Genomic DNA, 22018 nt, shown 5'->3' with positions numbered 1-22018 from the left:
GGCGGCGGGGCGCGGGGAGACCAGGGCGGGCCACCCTTCCCCGCCCCGCCCCGCGCCCCGCCCACGGGACCCGGACCGCGCCCTCAACCCCAGGCCCCGCGGCCACCCTGGACAGCTCCTGACTGACCGACCTGAGAGACACAGAGACAGAGACAGAGACAGAGGCAGAGACAGAGAGATTGAGAGGATCCGAGACACGGACCCAGACAGACACCCCCCGGGACAGACACACAGACGCTCACGCTGACACAGAGAGGCCCTGCCCAAGAGGCAGCTTCCCCACAGGAGGGCGGTGGTGCTTGAGCTGGGCCCGGGCAAGGAGGCGGGGGCCCTGGGGCTGGCGATCACCCCTGGGGCCCTGGGACGTGCAGACAGGGTCTCAGGAGTGCAGCGCTCCTGGGATCCCTGTCCCGCGACCCGGACGCCCAGGAGCCACGGACAGGCAGCCGGGCTCGGGCTCGCTCTCGCTCTCGCTCTCGCTCTCGCTCTCGCTCTGTGTGTGCGCGTTTTTGTGTGCGCGTGCGTGTTTGTGTGTTTCTTTCCTTCTCTCTTCGCCTCTTCGTTCTGGCTCTTTTCCTCTTTCTGCGGGGCGCCCCCGGACTTCCTGAGTTGACAGAACGAGCAGCCAGAAAAGTCAGGACACGGAGAACTTCGCCCGAGAAACCAACGCAATCTACCAGACGTACAGAACCCCCTCCCCGACGACCACAGCGTCCACAGTCTGCTCGAGCGCAGGTAGGGACATTACCCAGGGTCTCCCACAGGTTAGCTCACCCGTTAAGTCTCCTTAGTTTTACCAAGATGGCTAGCACGCCGAGGATGGACGGATGAGCGCCACGGTGTGATTACGGGGAGGGAAACGCACGTCGGAACACCCGTTGGTGCCTCCCGACGTCACCGGTATCCCCGTCCCGAGACCTCTGGGCTTCAGGGTTCTGGGCCGCAGCCCTCTCCCGTCGTCCACCCGGGATCCAGTGCACGATGTCTGCACTGCCCATCTCAAGAGTTTGGGCCCTGTGGGCGTTCTTGGATCCCGTTGGAAAGGGGACCTCGGGACGCGAGGGAGAGGAAAGGGCCGGGGGGCCGGGGTGGGGGGCGGGGGGCGGGCTGGGGGAAAGAGAGCGACGCCATCAACGCATGTCTGACCAGGACCTCGGCTGTGCCAGGCTCTCCATTTCCCACGGCACCGCGTCCCGTCGTCGGGGACGCCGCCTCTCGTCGGGACGTGTTGGTCTGCCGTCGGTCCTCCCGTCCCAGGCACGAGGCGGCGAACTCCCCCAAAGGCAGAGATTTTGGCACCTGCGTCCTCGGCTGCTGGGTCCGGCCCCAAGCAGGCACGCGGCCCGCAGGTGCCGGGCGAATGTCGGCGGAAAGCACTATGCTCACAGGGAAGGACGGCAGACGATGAGCGCGCACCAACCAGTGCCGCGCTCCGTGCTGAGCGGTGTGCTCCGTGCTCCCGCTTCCGCGCTCGCAACAACGCCACCGACGAGGCACTAACAGGACCCCCTTTCCAACCAGATGAGGCAACTGCCGCTCAGGGAGGGCGAGTCCCTCGCAGGAACGGCGGCCCTTGCTGCCGAGCCTTCGTTTGAGACCAAGCCTCCGGGCCCGCACTCCGGGAAACTTACGGAGACACAGCCCCAGTTCTCCCAGCAGAACACGCTCATCGGAGGTCAGATTGGGGGAGCCGTCGGAACCAGAACCACCCAGGGCGCTACCCTGCAGGGAGCGACGCGCGGCCCGCCCCGCCCCGCCACCCCGCCATCCCGGGCAAGCAGGAAGCAGGCCACAGGTGCCCTGGGTCTGCTCTGGCAGGGAAAGTGGGGCCCACGGGAAAAGGGAAACACGAGGATATTCGCTCCCAGGATGATTGCTGAACGGTGAGAGGATGGAGGTTGAGGTCCTCTCTTCCTGCTCTGCCCGCATGTCCCAGCTTCTCCACAGCGAGCAACTATTGCTTTCTGTCTGCGGTGGGGAAGAGACGGCTTACCTTGATGAATTCCCCCCTTGAAAATGTAAAAGTCCGTGCGATCTGAGGCAAGTCTCCCCTCTCCTCCTCCCTGTCATCCCCGCTCTCCTCCCCTGGAGCAAACTCCCCTCCCGCTTTCCCGGATCCCCTTTCCGCGATAGTCTGCGCGGACACAGGCAGGGGAAGAGCAGACTTTCAAAGCTGCCCGAGCCGCACGATATGAAAGCTCAAGCCAAGGAGCCAGGAAGGGCTGGCCGCTGAGGACGGAAATGTCCTCTCGGGGGACTCGTCCACTCCCTCTGGCAGACAGAGGCCAGGAGGGGGGCAGGACAGAGTGAGGCACCTGAGTGAGGGGACACCAAAACCCTGGGCCAGCGCAGCAAGATTCCTAATCCTTCCATCCAGTCTGTTCAGAATCAAAACGGATGCAAGGGATCCACGAGGAGCCAGACACCGACCTTTCAAACGAAGGCAGGACCCCCCCCCCCCCAAAAGACAAAAGCGAAGACGGAGACGGAGTTGCATCCCAGCCGGGGAGCGGGGGGAGGCGCTTGAAACTTAGACACTTGGGGAAGGGGACGTCTTTAAGGAAAGACAACACAAAAGGACCCGTACCAACTCCGGTGCGGAAACGAGGGTTTCTCGCGAACGACGGTATCAAGGACAGCCAGGTACCGACTTGGAGAAGCTGACACACGGCGCAGGCATCAGAAAATCCAGAAGCCGTCCCGCTTGGGATGGATGGCCAGGCCCGGAAGGCTCCTCTCGAGCCCAGTGGGCCCCGTCCTTCTGTAGGTGCTGTTTGGAGAGGCCTGACCCGGGGTCTTTCCTAGATGGGCTCTGGAAGACGGAGGGGCTGCTGGCAGCTTGCTGAAGCTGTCCGGGCCTCCGCAGCCCGGAGCGGGATCCGTTCCATCGCACACCACGACTCGACCAACTGCTTGGGTGCCGCGCCGGCCGAGTGGACCGCTAGGGTCTCTCAGGAGCCTGGCGGGTGGGAAGAGGCCGCCGAGGACAGAGGGAGCCCGCCGGACGAGGGCGGCGTCGGGGGCACGGCCACGCGGGGCCGGCCCCGGTTGGCCCTGGGTTCCCGTGGGGCCGCGAGGTGGAAGGGCTGGGCGGCGGCGGCGGCGGCGGCGGCGGTGGCCGCGGCCGCGGGGCACTCGCGCGGCTGGACAGCGGTGGGGGCGTGGCGGGGCGATGGGGCGACCGGTGAGGAGGGAGGAGGGGCGGGAGGAGCGTGGAGGGAGCGGCGCTGGGGCCGGGGGGCGGGGGGGGGGGCGCAAAAGGAGAGGGAGGCGGCGGGAGGCAAAAGCCTACAGCACCCGGTATTCCCAGGCGGTCTCCCATCCAAGTCCTAACCAGGCCCGACCCTGCTTAGCTTCCGAGATCAGACGAGATCGGGCGCGTTCAGGGTGGTATGGCCGTAGACGCTGGCGGCTGCCGCCGGCGCCCCTAAGAAGCCTCGCGCGCGCGCGCGCTGTCGCCTGGCCCCTGTGACGCGCCGTCGCCTGGCGTCTGTGACGCGCGCGCCCGAGCCCCTGTGACGCGCACCGGCCGCCCGCGTCCCCTGCGCCCCGCGCTCCGCCGCCTGCCGCCTGCCTGCCACTGCCTCCCGCCGCCGCCGCCGCCGCCGCCGCGGCCAGCCAAACCCTGCCCTGCCCTGCCCTGCCCTGCCCTGCCGCCCGCCCAGGGCGCGGGAGGCCTCGGGCACCCCGGGGACTGTGGGCGGGCGGGGCGCAAGTCTAGGCGCTCTCCCAAGCCGGCCCCGGACGCTCCAGGCCTCCTGTCCGCCCGCATCCCGGCGACGGGTCGCAGGACATCCGGCTGCTCTGCTCGGGGACAGGTGGCCCGGGGCGTCGGGCGCGTCGGCGCGTCGGCGCGTCAGCGCGTCGGGGCCCCGGGCCGGCGAGGCCCCTCCGGCCCGAGGCGCCTCCCAACGAACCCGGGCCCAACAACCCCCGGCGGCCGCCGCTCCGGCCCGGCCCCAACTTGCCCAAATCCAGCTGGAGCCACCGGCGCGACCAGAGGGCATCACCGGAAAGCCCTCCGGGGCGGGCGGCGGGGCGCGGGGAGACCAGGGCGGGCCACCCTTCCCCGCCCCGCCCCGCGCCCCGCCCACGGGACCCGGACCGCGCCCTCAACCCCAGGCCCCGCGGCCACCCTGGACAGCTCCTGACTGACCGACCTGAGAGACACAGAGACAGAGACAGAGACAGAGGCAGAGACAGAGAGATTGAGAGGATCCGAGACACGGACCCAGACAGACACCCCCCGGGACAGACACACAGACGCTCACGCTGACACAGAGAGGCCCTGCCCAAGAGGCAGCTTCCCCACAGGAGGGCGGTGGTGCTTGAGCTGGGCCCGGGCAAGGAGGCGGGGGCCCTGGGGCTGGCGATCACCCCTGGGGCCCTGGGACGTGCAGACAGGGTCTCAGGAGTGCAGCGCTCCTGGGATCCCTGTCCCGCGACCCGGACGCCCAGGAGCCACGGACAGGCAGCCGGGCTCGGGCTCGCTCTCGCTCTCGCTCTCGCTCTCGCTCTCGCTCTGTGTGTGCGCGTTTTTGTGTGCGCGTGCGTGTTTGTGTGTTTCTTTCCTTCTCTCTTCGCCTCTTCGTTCTGGCTCTTTTCCTCTTTCTGCGGGGCGCCCCCGGACTTCCTGAGTTGACAGAACGAGCAGCCAGAAAAGTCAGGACACGGAGAACTTCGCCCGAGAAACCAACGCAATCTACCAGACGTACAGAACCCCCTCCCCGACGACCACAGCGTCCACAGTCTGCTCGAGCGCAGGTAGGGACATTACCCAGGGTCTCCCACAGGTTAGCTCACCCGTTAAGTCTCCTTAGTTTTACCAAGATGGCTAGCACGCCGAGGATGGACGGATGAGCGCCACGGTGTGATTACGGGGAGGGAAACGCACGTCGGAACACCCGTTGGTGCCTCCCGACGTCACCGGTATCCCCGTCCCGAGACCTCTGGGCTTCAGGGTTCTGGGCCGCAGCCCTCTCCCGTCGTCCACCCGGGATCCAGTGCACGATGTCTGCACTGCCCATCTCAAGAGTTTGGGCCCTGTGGGCGTTCTTGGATCCCGTTGGAAAGGGGACCTCGGGACGCGAGGGAGAGGAAAGGGCCGGGGGGCCGGGGTGGGGGGCGGGGGGCGGGCTGGGGGAAAGAGAGCGACGCCATCAACGCATGTCTGACCAGGACCTCGGCTGTGCCAGGCTCTCCATTTCCCACGGCACCGCGTCCCGTCGTCGGGGACGCCGCCTCTCGTCGGGACGTGTTGGTCTGCCGTCGGTCCTCCCGTCCCAGGCACGAGGCGGCGAACTCCCCCAAAGGCAGAGATTTTGGCACCTGCGTCCTCGGCTGCTGGGTCCGGCCCCAAGCAGGCACGCGGCCCGCAGGTGCCGGGCGAATGTCGGCGGAAAGCACTATGCTCACAGGGAAGGACGGCAGACGATGAGCGCGCACCAACCAGTGCCGCGCTCCGTGCTGAGCGGTGTGCTCCGTGCTCCCGCTTCCGCGCTCGCAACAACGCCACCGACGAGGCACTAACAGGACCCCCTTTCCAACCAGATGAGGCAACTGCCGCTCAGGGAGGGCGAGTCCCTCGCAGGAACGGCGGCCCTTGCTGCCGAGCCTTCGTTTGAGACCAAGCCTCCGGGCCCGCACTCCGGGAAACTTACGGAGACACAGCCCCAGTTCTCCCAGCAGAACACGCTCATCGGAGGTCAGATTGGGGGAGCCGTCGGAACCAGAACCACCCAGGGCGCTACCCTGCAGGGAGCGACGCGCGGCCCGCCCCGCCCCGCCACCCCGCCATCCCGGGCAAGCAGGAAGCAGGCCACAGGTGCCCTGGGTCTGCTCTGGCAGGGAAAGTGGGGCCCACGGGAAAAGGGAAACACGAGGATATTCGCTCCCAGGATGATTGCTGAACGGTGAGAGGATGGAGGTTGAGGTCCTCTCTTCCTGCTCTGCCCGCATGTCCCAGCTTCTCCACAGCGAGCAACTATTGCTTTCTGTCTGCGGTGGGGAAGAGACGGCTTACCTTGATGAATTCCCCCCTTGAAAATGTAAAAGTCCGTGCGATCTGAGGCAAGTCTCCCCTCTCCTCCTCCCTGTCATCCCCGCTCTCCTCCCCTGGAGCAAACTCCCCTCCCGCTTTCCCGGATCCCCTTTCCGCGATAGTCTGCGCGGACACAGGCAGGGGAAGAGCAGACTTTCAAAGCTGCCCGAGCCGCACGATATGAAAGCTCAAGCCAAGGAGCCAGGAAGGGCTGGCCGCTGAGGACGGAAATGTCCTCTCGGGGGACTCGTCCACTCCCTCTGGCAGACAGAGGCCAGGAGGGGGGCAGGACAGAGTGAGGCACCTGAGTGAGGGGACACCAAAACCCTGGGCCAGCGCAGCAAGATTCCTAATCCTTCCATCCAGTCTGTTCAGAATCAAAACGGATGCAAGGGATCCACGAGGAGCCAGACACCGACCTTTCAAACGAAGGCAGGACCCCCCCCCCCCCAAAAGACAAAAGCGAAGACGGAGACGGAGTTGCATCCCAGCCGGGGAGCGGGGGGAGGCGCTTGAAACTTAGACACTTGGGGAAGGGGACGTCTTTAAGGAAAGACAACACAAAAGGACCCGTACCAACTCCGGTGCGGAAACGAGGGTTTCTCGCGAACGACGGTATCAAGGACAGCCAGGTACCGACTTGGAGAAGCTGACACACGGCGCAGGCATCAGAAAATCCAGAAGCCGTCCCGCTTGGGATGGATGGCCAGGCCCGGAAGGCTCCTCTCGAGCCCAGTGGGCCCCGTCCTTCTGTAGGTGCTGTTTGGAGAGGCCTGACCCGGGGTCTTTCCTAGATGGGCTCTGGAAGACGGAGGGGCTGCTGGCAGCTTGCTGAAGCTGTCCGGGCCTCCGCAGCCCGGAGCGGGATCCGTTCCATCGCACACCACGACTCGACCAACTGCTTGGGTGCCGCGCCGGCCGAGTGGACCGCTAGGGTCTCTCAGGAGCCTGGCGGGTGGGAAGAGGCCGCCGAGGACAGAGGGAGCCCGCCGGACGAGGGCGGCGTCGGGGGCACGGCCACGCGGGGCCGGCCCCGGTTGGCCCTGGGTTCCCGTGGGGCCGCGAGGTGGAAGGGCTGGGCGGCGGCGGCGGCGGCGGCGGTGGCCGCGGCCGCGGGGCACTCGCGCGGCTGGACAGCGGTGGGGGCGTGGCGGGGCGATGGGGCGACCGGTGAGGAGGGAGGAGGGGCGGGAGGAGCGTGGAGGGAGCGGCGCTGGGGCCGGGGGGCGGGGGGGGGGGCGCAAAAGGAGAGGGAGGCGGCGGGAGGCAAAAGCCTACAGCACCCGGTATTCCCAGGCGGTCTCCCATCCAAGTCCTAACCAGGCCCGACCCTGCTTAGCTTCCGAGATCAGACGAGATCGGGCGCGTTCAGGGTGGTATGGCCGTAGACGCTGGCGGCTGCCGCCGGCGCCCCTAAGAAGCCTCGCGCGCGCGCGCGCTGTCGCCTGGCCCCTGTGACGCGCCGTCGCCTGGCGTCTGTGACGCGCGCGCCCGAGCCCCTGTGACGCGCACCGGCCGCCCGCGTCCCCTGCGCCCCGCGCTCCGCCGCCTGCCGCCTGCCTGCCACTGCCTCCCGCCGCCGCCGCCGCCGCCGCCGCGGCCAGCCAAACCCTGCCCTGCCCTGCCCTGCCCTGCCCTGCCGCCCGCCCAGGGCGCGGGAGGCCTCGGGCACCCCGGGGACTGTGGGCGGGCGGGGCGCAAGTCTAGGCGCTCTCCCAAGCCGGCCCCGGACGCTCCAGGCCTCCTGTCCGCCCGCATCCCGGCGACGGGTCGCAGGACATCCGGCTGCTCTGCTCGGGGACAGGTGGCCCGGGGCGTCGGGCGCGTCGGCGCGTCGGCGCGTCAGCGCGTCGGGGCCCCGGGCCGGCGAGGCCCCTCCGGCCCGAGGCGCCTCCCAACGAACCCGGGCCCAACAACCCCCGGCGGCCGCCGCTCCGGCCCGGCCCCAACTTGCCCAAATCCAGCTGGAGCCACCGGCGCGACCAGAGGGCATCACCGGAAAGCCCTCCGGGGCGGGCGGCGGGGCGCGGGGAGACCAGGGCGGGCCACCCTTCCCCGCCCCGCCCCGCGCCCCGCCCACGGGACCCGGACCGCGCCCTCAACCCCAGGCCCCGCGGCCACCCTGGACAGCTCCTGACTGACCGACCTGAGAGACACAGAGACAGAGACAGAGACAGAGGCAGAGACAGAGAGATTGAGAGGATCCGAGACACGGACCCAGACAGACACCCCCCGGGACAGACACACAGACGCTCACGCTGACACAGAGAGGCCCTGCCCAAGAGGCAGCTTCCCCACAGGAGGGCGGTGGTGCTTGAGCTGGGCCCGGGCAAGGAGGCGGGGGCCCTGGGGCTGGCGATCACCCCTGGGGCCCTGGGACGTGCAGACAGGGTCTCAGGAGTGCAGCGCTCCTGGGATCCCTGTCCCGCGACCCGGACGCCCAGGAGCCACGGACAGGCAGCCGGGCTCGGGCTCGGGCTCGCTCTCGCTCTCGCTCTCGCTCTCGCTCTGTGTGTGCGCGTTTTTGTGTGCGCGTGCGTGTTTGTGTGTTTCTTTCCTTCTCTCTTCGCCTCTTCGTTCTGGCTCTTTTCCTCTTTCTGCGGGGCGCCCCCGGACTTCCTGAGTTGACAGAACGAGCAGCCAGAAAAGTCAGGACACGGAGAACTTCGCCCGAGAAACCAACGCAATCTACCAGACGTACAGAACCCCCTCCCCGACGACCACAGCGTCCACAGTCTGCTCGAGCGCAGGTAGGGACATTACCCAGGGTCTCCCACAGGTTAGCTCACCCGTTAAGTCTCCTTAGTTTTACCAAGATGGCTAGCACGCCGAGGATGGACGGATGAGCGCCACGGTGTGATTACGGGGAGGGAAACGCACGTCGGAACACCCGTTGGTGCCTCCCGACGTCACCGGTATCCCCGTCCCGAGACCTCTGGGCTTCAGGGTTCTGGGCCGCAGCCCTCTCCCGTCGTCCACCCGGGATCCAGTGCACGATGTCTGCACTGCCCATCTCAAGAGTTTGGGCCCTGTGGGCGTTCTTGGATCCCGTTGGAAAGGGGACCTCGGGACGCGAGGGAGAGGAAAGGGCCGGGGGGCCGGGGTGGGGGGCGGGGGGCGGGCTGGGGGAAAGAGAGCGACGCCATCAACGCATGTCTGACCAGGACCTCGGCTGTGCCAGGCTCTCCATTTCCCACGGCACCGCGTCCCGTCGTCGGGGACGCCGCCTCTCGTCGGGACGTGTTGGTCTGCCGTCGGTCCTCCCGTCCCAGGCACGAGGCGGCGAACTCCCCCAAAGGCAGAGATTTTGGCACCTGCGTCCTCGGCTGCTGGGTCCGGCCCCAAGCAGGCACGCGGCCCGCAGGTGCCGGGCGAATGTCGGCGGAAAGCACTATGCTCACAGGGAAGGACGGCAGACGATGAGCGCGCACCAACCAGTGCCGCGCTCCGTGCTGAGCGGTGTGCTCCGTGCTCCCGCTTCCGCGCTCGCAACAACGCCACCGACGAGGCACTAACAGGACCCCCTTTCCAACCAGATGAGGCAACTGCCGCTCAGGGAGGGCGAGTCCCTCGCAGGAACGGCGGCCCTTGCTGCCGAGCCTTCGTTTGAGACCAAGCCTCCGGGGCCGCACTCCGGGAAACTTACGGAGACACAGCCCCAGTTCTCCCAGCAGAACACGCTCATCGGAGGTCAGATTGGGGGAGCCGTCGGAACCAGAACCACCCAGGGCGCTACCCTGCAGGGAGCGACGCGCGGCCCGCCCCGCCCCGCCACCCCGCCATCCCGGGCAAGCAGGAAGCAGGCCACAGGTGCCCTGGGTCTGCTCTGGCAGGGAAAGTGGGGCCCACGGGAAAAGGGAAACACGAGGATATTCGCTCCCAGGATGATTGCTGAACGGTGAGAGGATGGAGGTTGAGGTCCTCTCTTCCTGCTCTGCCCGCATGTCCCAGCTTCTCCACAGCGAGCAACTATTGCTTTCTGTCTGCGGTGGGGAAGAGACGGCTTACCTTGATGAATTCCCCCCTTGAAAATGTAAAAGTCCGTGCGATCTGAGGCAAGTCTCCCCTCTCCTCCTCCCTGTCATCCCCGCTCTCCTCCCCTGGAGCAAACTCCCCTCCCGCTTTCCCGGATCCCCTTTCCGCGATAGTCTGCGCGGACACAGGCAGGGGAAGAGCAGACTTTCAAAGCTGCCCGAGCCGCACGATATGAAAGCTCAAGCCAAGGAGCCAGGAAGGGCTGGCCGCTGAGGACGGAAATGTCCTCTCGGGGGACTCGTCCACTCCCTCTGGCAGACAGAGGCCAGGAGGGGGGCAGGACAGAGTGAGGCACCTGAGTGAGGGGACACCAAAACCCTGGGCCAGCGCAGCAAGATTCCTAATCCTTCCATCCAGTCTGTTCAGAATCAAAACGGATGCAAGGGATCCACGAGGAGCCAGACACCGACCTTTCAAACGAAGGCAGGACCACCCCCCCCCCCAAAAGACAAAAGCGAAGACGGAGACGGAGTTGCATCCCAGCCGGGGAGCGGGGGGAGGCGCTTGAAACTTAGACACTTGGGGAAGGGGACGTCTTTAAGGAAAGACAACACAAAAGGACCCGTACCAACTCCGGTGCGGAAACGAGGGTTTCTCGCGAACGACGGTATCAAGGACAGCCAGGTACCGACTTGGAGAAGCTGACACACGGCGCAGGCATCAGAAAATCCAGAAGCCGTCCCGCTTGGGATGGATGGCCAGGCCCGGAAGGCTCCTCTCGAGCCCAGTGGGCCCCGTCCTTCTGTAGGTGCTGTTTGGAGAGGCCTGACCCGGGGTCTTTCCTAGATGGGCTCTGGAAGACGGAGGGGCTGCTGGCAGCTTGCTGAAGCTGTCCGGGCCTCCGCAGCCCGGAGCGGGATCCGTTCCATCGCACACCACGACTCGACCAACTGCTTGGGTGCCGCGCCGGCCGAGTGGACCGCTAGGGTCTCTCAGGAGCCTGGCGGGTGGGAAGAGGCCGCCGAGGACAGAGGGAGCCCGCCGGACGAGGGCGGCGTCGGGGGCACGGCCACGCGGGGCCGGCCCCGGTTGGCCCTGGGTTCCCGTGGGGCCGCGAGGTGGAAGGGCTGGGCGGCGGCGGCGGCGGCGGCGGCGGTGGCCGCGGCCGCGGGGCACTCGCGCGGCTGGACAGCGGTGGGGGCGTGGCGGGGCGATGGGGCGACCGGTGAGGAGGGAGGAGGGGCGGGAGGAGCGTGGAGGGAGCGGCGCTGGGGCCGGGGGGCGGGGGGGGGGGCGCAAAAGGAGAGGGAGGCGGCGGGAGGCAAAAGCCTACAGCACCCGGTATTCCCAGGCGGTCTCCCATCCAAGTCCTAACCAGGCCCGACCCTGCTTAGCTTCCGAGATCAGACGAGATCGGGCGCGTTCAGGGTGGTATGGCCGTAGACGCTGGCGGCTGCCGCCGGCGCCCCTAAGAAGCCTCGCGCGCGCGCGCGCTGTCGCCTGGCCCCTGTGACGCGCCGTCGCCTGGCGTCTGTGACGCGCGCGCCCGAGCCCCTGTGACGCGCACCGGCCGCCCGCGTCCCCTGCGCCCCGCGCTCCGCCGCCTGCCGCCTGCCTGCCACTGCCTCCCGCCGCCGCCGCCGCCGCCGCCGCGGCCAGCCAAACCCTGCCCTGCCCTGCCCTGCCCTGCCCTGCCGCCCGCCCAGGGCGCGGGAGGCCTCGGGCACCCCGGGGACTGTGGGCGGGCGGGGCGCAAGTCTAGGCGCTCTCCCAAGCCGGCCCCGGACGCTCCAGGCCTCCTGTCCGCCCGCATCCCGGCGACGGGTCGCAGGACATCCGGCTGCTCTGCTCGGGGACAGGTGGCCCGGGGCGTCGGGCGCGTCGGCGCGTCGGCGCGTCAGCGCGTCGGGGCCCCGGGCCGGCGAGGCCCCTCCGGCCCGAGGCGCCTCCCAACGAACCCGGGCCCAACAACCCCCGGCGGCCGCCGCTCCGGCCCGGCCCCAACTTGCCCAAATCCAGCTGGAGCCACCGGCGCGACCAGAGGGCATCACCGGAAAGCCCTCCGGGGCGGGCGGCGGGGCGCGGGGAGACCAGGGCGGGCCACCCTTCCCCGCCCCGCCCCGCGCCCCGCCCACGGGACCCGGACCGCGCCCTCAACCCCAGGCCCCGCGGCCACCCTGGACAGCTCCTGACTGACCGACCTGAGAGACACAGAGACAGAGACAGAGACAGAGGCAGAGACAGAGAGATTGAGAGGATCCGAGACACGGACCCAGACAGACACCCCCCGGGACAGACACACAGACGCTCACGCTGACACAGAGAGGCCCTGCCCAAGAGGCAGCTTCCCCACAGGAGGGCGGTGGTGCTTGAGCTGGGCCCGGGCAAGGAGGCGGGGGCCCTGGGGCTGGCGATCACCCCTGGGGCCCTGGGACGTGCAGACAGGGTCTCAGGAGTGCAGCGCTCCTGGGATCCCTGTCCCGCGACCCGGACGCCCAGGAGCCACGGACAGGCAGCCGGGCTCGGGCTCGGGCTCGCTCTCGCTCTCGCTCTCGCTCTCGCTCTGTGTGTGCGCGTTTTTGTGTGCGCGTGCGTGTTTGTGTGTTTCTTTCCTTCTCTCTTCGCCTCTTCGTTCTGGCTCTTTTCCTCTTTCTGCGGGGCGCCCCCGGACTTCCTGAGTTGACAGAACGAGCAGCCAGAAAAGTCAGGACACGGAGAACTTCGCCCGAGAAACCAACGCAATCTACCAGACGTACAGAACCCCCTCCCCGACGACCACAGCGTCCACAGTCTGCTCGAGCGCAGGTAGGGACATTACCCAGGGTCTCCCACAGGTTAGCTCACCCGTTAAGTCTCCTTAGTTTTACCAAGATGGCTAGCACGCCGAGGATGGACGGATGAGCGCCACGGTGTGATTACGGGGAGGGAAACGCACGTCGGAACACCCGTTGGTGCCTCCCGACGTCACCGGTATCCCCGTCCCGAGACCTCTGGGCTTCAGGGTTCTGGGCCGCAGCCCTCTCCCGTCGTCCACCCGGGATCCAGTGCACGATGTCTGCACTGCCCATCTCAAGAGTTTGGGCCCTGTGGGCGTTCTTGGATCCCGTTGGAAAGGGGACCTCGGGACGCGAGGGAGAGGAAAGGGCCGGGGGGCCGGGGTGGGGGGCGGGGGGCGGGCTGGGGGAAAGAGAGCGACGCCATCAACGCATGTCTGACCAGGACCTCGGCTGTGCCAGGCTCTCCATTTCCCACGGCACCGCGTCCCGTCGTCGGGGACGCCGCCTCTCGTCGGGACGTGTTGGTCTGCCGTCGGTCCTCCCGTCCCAGGCACGAGGCGGCGAACTCCCCCAAAGGCAGAGATTTTGGCACCTGCGTCCTCGGCTGCTGGGTCCGGCCCCAAGCAGGCACGCGGCCCGCAGGTGCCGGGCGAATGTCGGCGGAAAGCACTATGCTCACAGGGAAGGACGGCAGACGATGAGCGCGCACCAACCAGTGCCGCGCTCCGTGCTGAGCGGTGTGCTCCGTGCTCCCGCTTCCGCGCTCGCAACAACGCCACCGACGAGGCACTAACAGGACCCCCTTTCCAACCAGATGAGGCAACTGCCGCTCAGGGAGGGCGAGTCCCTCGCAGGAACGGCGGCCCTTGCTGCCGAGCCTTCGTTTGAGACCAAGCCTCCGGGGCCGCACTCCGGGAAACTTACGGAGACACAGCCCCAGTTCTCCCAGCAGAACACGCTCATCGGAGGTCAGATTGGGGGAGCCGTCGGAACCAGAACCACCCAGGGCGCTACCCTGCAGGGAGCGACGCGCGGCCCGCCCCGCCCCGCCACCCCGCCATCCCGGGCAAGCAGGAAGCAGGCCACAGGTGCCCTGGGTCTGCTCTGGCAGGGAAAGTGGGGCCCACGGGAAAAGGGAAACACGAGGATATTCGCTCCCAGGATGATTGCTGAACGGTGAGAGGATGGAGGTTGAGGTCCTCTCTTCCTGCTCTGCCCGCATGTCCCAGCTTCTCCACAGCGAGCAACTATTGCTTTCTGTCTGCGGTGGGGAAGAGACGGCTTACCTTGATGAATTCCCCCCTTGAAAATGTAAAAGTCCGTGCGATCTGAGGCAAGTCTCCCCTCTCCTCCTCCCTGTCATCCCCGCTCTCCTCCCCTGGAGCAAACTCCCCTCCCGCTTTCCCGGATCCCCTTTCCGCGATAGTCTGCGCGGACACAGGCAGGGGAAGAGCAGACTTTCAAAGCTGCCCGAGCCGCACGATATGAAAGCTCAAGCCAAGGAGCCAGGAAGGGCTGGCCGCTGAGGACGGAAATGTCCTCTCGGGGGACTCGTCCACTCCCTCTGGCAGACAGAGGCCAGGAGGGGGGCAGGACAGAGTGAGGCACCTGAGTGAGGGGACACCAAAACCCTGGGCCAGCGCAGCAAGATTCCTAATCCTTCCATCCAGTCTGTTCAGAATCAAAACGGATGCAAGGGATCCACGAGGAGCCAGACACCGACCTTTCAAACGAAGGCAGGACCACCCCCCCCCCCAAAAGACAAAAGCGAAGACGGAGACGGAGTTGCATCCCAGCCGGGGAGCGGGGGGAGGCGCTTGAAACTTAGACACTTGGGGAAGGGGACGTCTTTAAGGAAAGACAACACAAAAGGACCCGTACCAACTCCGGTGCGGAAACGAGGGTTTCTCGCGAACGACGGTATCAAGGACAGCCAGGTACCGACTTGGAGAAGCTGACACACGGCGCAGGCATCAGAAAATCCAGAAGCCGTCCCGCTTGGGATGGATGGCCAGGCCCGGAAGGCTCCTCTCGAGCCCAGTGGGCCCCGTCCTTCTGTAGGTGCTGTTTGGAGAGGCCTGACCCGGGGTCTTTCCTAGATGGGCTCTGGAAGACGGAGGGGCTGCTGGCAGCTTGCTGAAGCTGTCCGGGCCTCCGCAGCCCGGAGCGGGATCCGTTCCATCGCACACCACGACTCGACCAACTGCTTGGGTGCCGCGCCGGCCGAGTGGACCGCTAGGGTCTCTCAGGAGCCTGGCGGGTGGGAAGAGGCCGCCGAGGACAGAGGGAGCCCGCCGGACGAGGGCGGCGTCGGGGGCACGGCCACGCGGGGCCGGCCCCGGTTGGCCCTGGGTTCCCGTGGGGCCGCGAGGTGGAAGGGCTGGGCGGCGGCGGCGGCGGCGGCGGCGGTGGCCGCGGCCGCGGGGCACTCGCGCGGCTGGACAGCGGTGGGGGCGTGGCGGGGCGATGGGGCGACCGGTGAGGAGGGAGGAGGGGCGGGAGGAGCGTGGAGGGAGCGGCGCTGGGGCCGGGGGGCGGGGGGGGGGGGCGCAAAAGGAGAGGGAGGCGGCGGGAGGCAAAAGCCTACAGCACCCGGTATTCCCAGGCGGTCTCCCATCCAAGTCCTAACCAGGCCCGACCCTGCTTAGCTTCCGAGATCAGACGAGATCGGGCGCGTTCAGGGTGGTATGGCCGTAGACGCTGGCGGCTGCCGCCGGCGCCCCTAAGAAGCCTCGCGCGCGCGCGCGCTGTCGCCTGGCCCCTGTGACGCGCCGTCGCCTGGCGTCTGTGACGCGCGCGCCCGAGCCCCTGTGACGCGCACCGGCCGCCCGCGTCCCCTGCGCCCCGCGCTCCGCCGCCTGCCGCCTGCCTGCCACTGCCTCCCGCCGCCGCCGCCGCCGCCGCCGCGGCCAGCCAAACCCTGCCCTGCCCTGCCCTGCCCTGCCCTGCCGCCCGCCCAGGGCGCGGGAGGCCTCGGGCACCCCGGGGACTGTGGGCGGGCGGGGCGCAAGTCTAGGCGCTCTCCCAAGCCGGCCCCGGACGCTCCAGGCCTCCTGTCCGCCCGCATCCCGGCGACGGGTCGCAGGACATCCGGCTGCTCTGCTCGGGGACAGGTGGCCCGGGGCGTCGGGCGCGTCGGCGCGTCGGCGCGTCAGCGCGTCGGGGCCCCGGGCCGGCGAGGCCCCTCCGGCCCGAGGCGCCTCCCAACGAACCCGGGCCCAACAACCCCCGGCGGCCGCCGCTCCGGCCCGGCCCCAACTTGCCCAAATCCAGCTGGAGCCACCGGCGCGACCAGAGGGCATCACCGGAAAGCCCTCCGGGGCGGGCGGCGGGGCGCGGGGAGACCAGGGCGGGCCACCCTTCCCCGCCCCGCCCCGCGCCCCGCCCACGGGACCCGGACCGCGCCCTCAACCCCAGGCCCCGCGGCCACCCTGGACAGCTCCTGACTGACCGACCTGAGAGACACAGAGACAGAGACAGAGACAGAGGCAGAGACAGAGAGATTGAGAGGATCCGAGACACGGACCCAGACAGACACCCCCCGGGACAGACACACAGACGCTCACGCTGACACAGAGAGGCCCTGCCCAAGAGGCAGCTTCCCCACAGGAGGGCGGTGGTGCTTGAGCTGGGCCCGGGCAAGGAGGCGGGGGCCCTGGGGCTGGCGATCACCCCTGGGGCCCTGGGACGTGCAGACAGGGTCTCAGGAGTGCAGCGCTCCTGGGATCCCTGTCCCGCGACCCGGACGCCCAGGAGCCACGGACAGGCAGCCGGGCTCGGGCTCGGGCTCGCTCTCGCTCTCGCTCTCGCTCTCGCTCTGTGTGTGCGCGTTTTTGTGTGCGCGTGCGTGTTTGTGTGTTTCTTTCCTTCTCTCTTCGCCTCTTCGTTCTGGCTCTTTTCCTCTTTCTGCGGGGCGCCCCCGGACTTCCTGAGTTGACAGAACGAGCAGCCAGAAAAGTCAGGACACGGAGAACTTCGCCCGAGAAACCAACGCAATCTACCAGACGTACAGAACCCCCTCCCCGACGACCACAGCGTCCACAGTCTGCTCGAGCGCAGGTAGGGACATTACCCAGGGTCTCCCACAGGTTAGCTCACCCGTTAAGTCTCCTTAGTTTTACCAAGATGGCTAGCACGCCGAGGATGGACGGATGAGCGCCACGGTGTGATTACGGGGAGGGAAACGCACGTCCGAACACCCGTTGGTGCCTCCCGACGTCACCGGTATCCCCGTCCCGAGACCTCTGGGCTTCAGGGTTCTGGGCCGCAGCCCTCTCCCGTCGTCCACCCGGGATCCAGTGCACGATGTCTGCACTGCCCATCTCAAGAGTTTGGGCCCTGTGGGCGTTCTTGGATCCCGTTGGAAAGGGGACCTCGGGACGCGAGGGAGAGGAAAGGGCCGGGGGGCCGGGGTGGGGGGCGGGGGGCGGGCTGGGGGAAAGAGAGCGACGCCATCAACGCATGTCTGACCAGGACCTCGGCTGTGCCAGGCTCTCCATTTCCCACGGCACCGCGTCCCGTCGTCGGGGACGCCGCCTCTCGTCGGGACGTGTTGGTCTGCCGTCGGTCCTCCCGTCCCAGGCACGAGGCGGCGAACTCCCCCAAAGGCAGAGATTTTGGCACCTGCGTCCTCGGCTGCTGGGTCCGGCCCCAAGCAGGCACGCGGCCCGCAGGTGCCGGGCGAATGTCGGCGGAAAGCACTATGCTCACAGGGAAGGACGGCAGACGATGAGCGCGCACCAACCAGTGCCGCGCTCCGTGCTGAGCGGTGTGCTCCGTGCTCCCGCTTCCGCGCTCGCAACAACGCCACCGACGAGGCACTAACAGGACCCCCTTTCCAACCAGATGAGGCAACTGCCGCTCAGGGAGGGCGAGTCCCTCGCAGGAACGGCGGCCCTTGCTGCCGAGCCTTCGTTTGAGACCAAGCCTCCGGGCCCGCACTCCGGGAAACTTACGGAGACACAGCCCCAGTTCTCCCAGCAGAACACGCTCATCGGAGGTCAGATTGGGGGAGCCGTCGGAACCAGAACCACCCAGGGCGCTACCCTGCAGGGAGCGACGCGCGGCCCGCCCCGCCCCGCCACCCCGCCATCCCGGGCAAGCAGGAAGCAGGCCACAGGTGCCCTGGGTCTGCTCTGGCAGGGAAAGTGGGGCCCACGGGAAAAGGGAAACACGAGGATATTCGCTCCCAGGATGATTGCTGAACGGTGAGAGGATGGAGGTTGAGGTCCTCTCTTCCTGCTCTGCCCGCATGTCCCAGCTTCTCCACAGCGAGCAACTATTGCTTTCTGTCTGCGGTGGGGAAGAGACGGCTTACCTTGATGAATTCCCCCCTTGAAAATGTAAAAGTCCGTGCGATCTGAGGCAAGTCTCCCCTCTCCTCCTCCCTGTCATCCCCGCTCTCCTCCCCTGGAGCAAACTCCCCTCCCGCTTTCCCGGATCCCCTTTCCGCGATAGTCTGCGCGGACACAGGCAGGGGAAGAGCAGACTTTCAAAGCTGCCCGAGCCGCACGATATGAAAGCTCAAGCCAAGGAGCCAGGAAGGGCTGGCCGCTGAGGACGGAAATGTCCTCTCGGGGGACTCGTCCACTCCCTCTGGCAGACAGAGGCCAGGAGGGGGGCAGGACAGAGTGAGGCACCTGAGTGAGGGGACACCAAAACCCTGGGCCAGCGCAGCAAGATTCCTAATCCTTCCATCCAGTCTGTTCAGAATCAAAACGGATGCAAGGGATCCACGAGGAGCCAGACACCGACCTTTCAAACGAAGGCAGGACCACCCCCCCCCCCAAAAGACAAAAGCGAAGACGGAGACGGAGTTGCATCCCAGCCGGGGAGCGGGGGGAGGCGCTTGAAACTTAGACACTTGGGGAAGGGGACGTCTTTAAGGAAAGACAACACAAAAGGACCCGTACCAACTCCGGTGCGGAAACGAGGGTTTCTCGCGAACGACGGTATCAAGGACAGCCAGGTACCGACTTGGAGAAGCTGACACACGGCGCAGGCATCAGAAAATCCAGAAGCCGTCCCGCTTGGGATGGATGGCCAGGCCCGGAAGGCTCCTCTCGAGCCCAGTGGGCCCCGTCCTTCTGTAGGTGCTGTTTGGAGAGGCCTGACCCGGGGTCTTTCCTAGATGGGCTCTGGAAGACGGAGGGGCTGCTGGCAGCTTGCTGAAGCTGTCCGGGCCTCCGCAGCCCGGAGCGGGATCCGTTCCATCGCACACCACGACTCGACCAACTGCTTGGGTGCCGCGCCGGCCGAGTGGACCGCTAGGGTCTCTCAGGAGCCTGGCGGGTGGGAAGAGGCCGCCGAGGACAGAGGGAGCCCGCCGGACGAGGGCGGCGTCGGGGGCACGGCCACGCGGGGCCGGCCCCGGTTGGCCCTGGGTTCCCGTGGGGCCGCGAGGTGGAAGGGCTGGGCGGCGGCGGCGGCGGCGGCGGCGGTGGCCGCGGCCGCGGGGCACTCGCGCGGCTGGACAGCGGTGGGGGCGTGGCGGGGCGATGGGGCGACCGGTGAGGAGGGAGGAGGGGCGGGAGGAGCGTGGAGGGAGCGGCGCTGGGGCCGGGGGGCGGGGGGGGGGGCGCAAAAGGAGAGGGAGGCGGCGGGAGGCAAAAGCCTACAGCACCCGGTATTCCCAGGCGGTCTCCCATCCAAGTCCTAACCAGGCCCGACCCTGCTTAGCTTCCGAGATCAGACGAGATCGGGCGCGTTCAGGGTGGTATGGCCGTAGACGCTGGCGGCTGCCGCCGGCGCCCCTAAGAAGCCTCGCGCGCGCGCGCGCTGTCGCCTGGCCCCTGTGACGCGCCGTCGCCTGGCGTCTGTGACGCGCGCGCCCGAGCCCCTGTGACGCGCACCGGCCGCCCGCGTCCCCTGCGCCCCGCGCTCCGCCGCCTGCCGCCTGCCTGCCACTGCCTCCCGCCGCCGCCGCCGCCGCCGCCGCGGCCAGCCAAACCCTGCCCTGCCCTGCCCTGCCCTGCCCTGCCGCCCGCCCAGGGCGCGGGAGGCCTCGGGCACCCCGGGGACTGTGGGCGGGCGGGGCGCAAGTCTAGGCGCTCTCCCAAGCCGGCCCCGGACGCTCCAGGCCTCCTGTCCGCCCGCATCCCGGCGACGGGTCGCAGGACATCCGGCTGCTCTGCTCGGGGACAGGTGGCCCGGGGCGTCGGGCGCGTCGGCGCGTCGGCGCGTCAGCGCGTCGGGGCCCCGGGCCGGCGAGGCCCCTCCGGCCCGAGGCGCCTCCCAACGAACCCGGGCCCAACAACCCCCGGCGGCCGCCGCTCCTGCCCGGCCCCAACTTGCCCAAATCCAGCTGGAGCCACCGGCGCGACCAGAGGGCATCACCGGAAAGCCCTCCGGGGCGGGCGGCGGGGCGCGGGGAGACCAGGGCGGGCCACCCTTCCCCGCCCCGCCCCGCGCCCCGCCCACGGGACCCGGACCGCGCCCTCAACCCCAGGCCCCGCGGCCACCCTGGACAGCTCCTGACTGACCGACCTGAGAGACACAGAGACAGAGACAGAGACAGAGGCAGAGACAGAGAGATTGAGAGGATCCGAGACACGGACCCAGACAGACACCCCCCGGGACAGACACACAGACGCTCACGCTGACACAGAGAGGCCCTGCCCAAGAGGCAGCTTCCCCACAGGAGGGCGGTGGTGCTTGAGCTGGGCCCGGGCAAGGAGGCGGGGGCCCTGGGGCTGGCGATCACCCCTGGGGCCCTGGGACGTGCAGACAGGGTCTCAGGAGTGCAGCGCTCCTGGGATCCCTGTCCCGCGACCCGGACGCCCAGGAGCCACGGACAGGCAGCCGGGCTCGGGCTCGGGCTCGCTCTCGCTCTCGCTCTCGCTCTCGCTCTGTGTGTGCGCGTTTTTGTGTGCGCGTGCGTGTTTGTGTGTTTCTTTCCTTCTCTCTTCGCCTCTTCGTTCTGGCTCTTTTCCTCTTTCTGCGGGGCGCCCCCGGACTTCCTGAGTTGACAGAACGAGCAGCCAGAAAAGTCAGGACACGGAGAACTTCGCCCGAGAAACCAACGCAATCTACCAGACGTACAGAACCCCCTCCCCGACGACCACAGCGTCCACAGTCTGCTCGAGCGCAGGTAGGGACATTACCCAGGGTCTCCCACAGGTTAGCTCACCCGTTAAGTCTCCTTAGTTTTACCAAGATGGCTAGCACGCCGAGGATGGACGGATGAGCGCCACGGTGTGATTACGGGGAGGGAAACGCACGTCGGAACACCCGTTGGTGCCTCCCGACGTCACCGGTATCCCCGTCCCGAGACCTCTGGGCTTCAGGGTTCTGGGCCGCAGCCCTCTCCCGTCGTCCACCCGGGATCCAGTGCACGATGTCTGCACTGCCCATCTCAAGAGTTTGGGCCCTGTGGGCGTTCTTGGATCCCGTTGGAAAGGGGACCTCGGGACGCGAGGGAGAGGAAAGGGCCGGGGGGCCGGGGTGGGGGGCGGGGGGCGGGCTGGGGGAAAGAGAGCGACGCCATCAACGCATGTCTGACCAGGACCTCGGCTGTGCCAGGCTCTCCATTTCCCACGGCACCGCGTCCCGTCGTCGGGGACGCCGCCTCTCGTCGGGACGTGTTGGTCTGCCGTCGGTCCTCCCGTCCCAGGCACGAGGCGGCGAACTCCCCCAAAGGCAGAGATTTTGGCACCTGCGTCCTCGGCTGCTGGGTCCGGCCCCAAGCAGGCACGCGGCCCGCAGGTGCCGGGCGAATGTCGGCGGAAAGCACTATGCTCACAGGGAAGGACGGCAGACGATGAGCGCGCACCAACCAGTGCCGCGCTCCGTGCTGAGCGGTGTGCTCCGTGCTCCCGCTTCCGCGCTCGCAACAACGCCACCGACGAGGCACTAACAGGACCCCCTTTCCAACCAGATGAGGCAACTGCCGCTCAGGGAGGGCGAGTCCCTCGCAGGAACGGCGGCCCTTGCTGCCGAGCCTTCGTTTGAGACCAAGCCTCCGGGGCCGCACTCCGGGAAACTTACGGAGACACAGCCCCAGTTCTCCCAGCAGAACACGCTCATCGGAGGTCAGATTGGGGGAGCCGTCGGAACCAGAACCACCCAGGGCGCTACCCTGCAGGGAGCGACGCGCGGCCCGCCCCGCCCCGCCACCCCGCCATCCCGGGCAAGCAGGAAGCAGGCCACAGGTGCCCTGGGTCTGCTCTGGCAGGGAAAGTGGGGCCCACGGGAAAAGGGAAACACGAGGATATTCGCTCCCAGGATG

The 22018-nt window shown here is 68.1% G+C and overlaps 5 non-coding genes across 5 annotated transcripts; all 5 read right to left on the bottom strand.

The window, feature by feature from the left end:
- Window positions 1–3285: 3285 nt before the first annotated feature.
- Window positions 3286–3404, bottom strand: LOC138919237 (5S ribosomal RNA). The gene has a single exon (XR_011429243.1). It is a non-coding gene; the product is annotated as a 5S ribosomal RNA (ribosomal RNA).
- Window positions 3405–7311: 3907 nt separating this feature from the next.
- LOC138919233 (5S ribosomal RNA) lies at window positions 7312–7430 on the bottom strand. The gene has a single exon (XR_011429238.1). It is a non-coding gene; the product is annotated as a 5S ribosomal RNA (ribosomal RNA).
- A 3911-nt stretch (window positions 7431–11341) lies between these two features.
- Window positions 11342–11460, bottom strand: LOC138919232 (5S ribosomal RNA). The gene has a single exon (XR_011429237.1). It is a non-coding gene; the product is annotated as a 5S ribosomal RNA (ribosomal RNA).
- A 3912-nt stretch (window positions 11461–15372) lies between these two features.
- Window positions 15373–15491, bottom strand: LOC138919231 (5S ribosomal RNA). Its single transcript, XR_011429236.1, has one exon. It is a non-coding gene; the product is annotated as a 5S ribosomal RNA (ribosomal RNA).
- A 3911-nt stretch (window positions 15492–19402) lies between these two features.
- On the bottom strand, window positions 19403–19521 carry LOC138919229 (5S ribosomal RNA). Its single transcript, XR_011429235.1, has one exon. It is a non-coding gene; the product is annotated as a 5S ribosomal RNA (ribosomal RNA).
- Between the last annotated feature and the right edge of the window lie 2497 nt (window positions 19522–22018).

The sequence above is a fragment of the Equus caballus genome, chromosome 1 (assembly GCF_041296265.1).
Source record: "Equus caballus isolate H_3958 breed thoroughbred chromosome 1, TB-T2T, whole genome shotgun sequence".
Classification (NCBI taxonomy): Eukaryota; Metazoa; Chordata; class Mammalia; order Perissodactyla; family Equidae; genus Equus; species Equus caballus.
Note: the sequence above shows the minus strand (reverse complement) of the source record. Positions and strands in the feature narration are given on the sequence as shown.